Genomic DNA, 2,095 nt, shown 5'->3' on the forward strand with positions numbered 1-2,095 from the left:
GTAATACTGTCTTTCTGAGACTGACTTAATTAGCTTAGTGTGGCTATCCCCCATTGTACCAGTTGTCCTGCAAAAGTCTAACTTCATTCTTCATGACTAAAAGTATTCCAACATATGTATCAACCGCACTAGTCTTAAGATTCAGAAAGGGGACAATAACTTAGTCACAGAGAACTTTAGCTTACAAGATTCACAAGAGGCCTCCCCGAGCTATACCTCCGCTGGAGAGAAATGCACTAACAGTCCAGCTGTGCAGGAAGCTCCAGGGATGCAGTGTTTGTGAGTTGTAATCCAGCTGGAGTGGGCTCTCCATGGCATAGCTGTCACCCTTAACCTACAAGTGAGCCCAATAAACTCAGTGCTTTTCCAAGATAGACTCTTATCAGATCATTATTTTGATGTGTTGTTAGTGCCCCACCCGGGGTGAATAGACAATTGTATCTCCTCAGGAAATTCACATAAACATGTATGGATTACTCTGTCCTACATCTGAGATTCATTAAGATTTACTGAAGTATTTCGAATGTTTTGTTATAATTAGGGGCTTACTTATGGGATATTCATACCAACTGGAGGTATCTTCTTGTTTTGCTTTTATTTATCTTGCTGGGGTGTTAGAGTTGCCTGTGGCACATTGTACGGGTAGAGGTCAGGGGGCAACTCAAAGGAGTTGGTTCAAGCAGTTCATACTGGCCACTGCCTGACTCACATTTCGAAGTAAGTTCTTATCTTAAGTAGTCCAGGAAACATTTCCCAATCCACCTGAGGACAGGCTTCTGGATGCAAAGGTTTAGAAGACACCTCTTTCCCTACAATACATAACTATGATAGATATCATGTTCATGGGTAGCAAATCTCTCCACTTTTTTTCCTCTAAGAGTTCCCCATGGATTTAGGGTTCAGACCTAATCTCATTTCTCACCATAGGTTTGCCTTTGACTTTGTAACTCATCTCTCATTAGAGATGTTTGGAAAAATGAGCTGTAGAGCTGTAGGCACATAGAAAAAACACCTACTCCGATGCTTCTTCGCCTCTCTAGATGCCTGCTTCGCTCTAAGCTCCTAGCTCAATTATGCATTTAAAGTCATTTTTAACGTGTATATATCATTTTCAGTCATTGTTATAGCTTATGTCCATAATTTTATCATCAACAGAACAGAGTACATGCTGTTCCTCTTGTCGCTGCTTTTTGTTCGGTAGCTTATTATCATTTTGTCCATTTTCTACAGTTCACGTGCAAATAAAACTTACATGCATAGAGATTTTTTTATTGAGAACTTTTACACGATTTAACAATAACAATTAAAGATACAAAAATGTTTAGAGGATTCCAAACTTTAAATTTTTGTTTAAATACAAATTCATTTTATAATATGAAAACATAAACTTTTAGACCTCTAAACACAATAATTTTTCTTCTACAAAACTTTCTATACTAGAGAATTTGCAGAAAACAATTTCTTGTGATGTTTAATGTACACTGTTTACATTGAAAAAGTAATCTAAAAACTCTGCTTCAGAAACTTGGATATATGGTACCTTTGTATGCAACTTCCCTCCCCCTTCACCCACAGTAAAAAAAAAAATGATCCAAATAAAAAACAATTATGCCTTTATAATAATAACTGACTCAGCTATGCTTGCTCAGGACTCTGGTTGCATCTTTGGCTCTCAGAGCCCTGACTCTCTTAGAACAGCAGTCTGTCATTAGCACTCAGCTTACTAATAAGCCACGATACACGGTGGTCTAAGGATTAGTGAGCAAAGAACTTAGGAAGAATTTATGGCAGATCTTGCTGATAGTAATTTTGTGAGGGAAACATTTTTAAGCAGTATTTTACCTATATTTACATAAGGAAATAATCTGGTAATATTCCAAATAATTTTAAAGCACAGATAATAAAATCATAAAATTTATAATAAGAAGGAAACTTGTACATAATTTTGTCTAGTCCAATGCATCCCTTCATCTTACCAGAATGGCACAGACTAGCGGGTGAAATGGCCTGCCCAGGGTCACACACCTAGCAGGTAGAGTGGCCTGCCCAGGGTCACACACCTAGCTAGTAGAAGTGTCACAAGTGCTAGCTTTAT

The sequence above is a fragment of the Arvicanthis niloticus genome, chromosome 15 (assembly GCF_011762505.2).
Source record: "Arvicanthis niloticus isolate mArvNil1 chromosome 15, mArvNil1.pat.X, whole genome shotgun sequence".
Lineage (NCBI taxonomy): Eukaryota > Metazoa > Chordata > Mammalia > Rodentia > Muridae > Arvicanthis > Arvicanthis niloticus.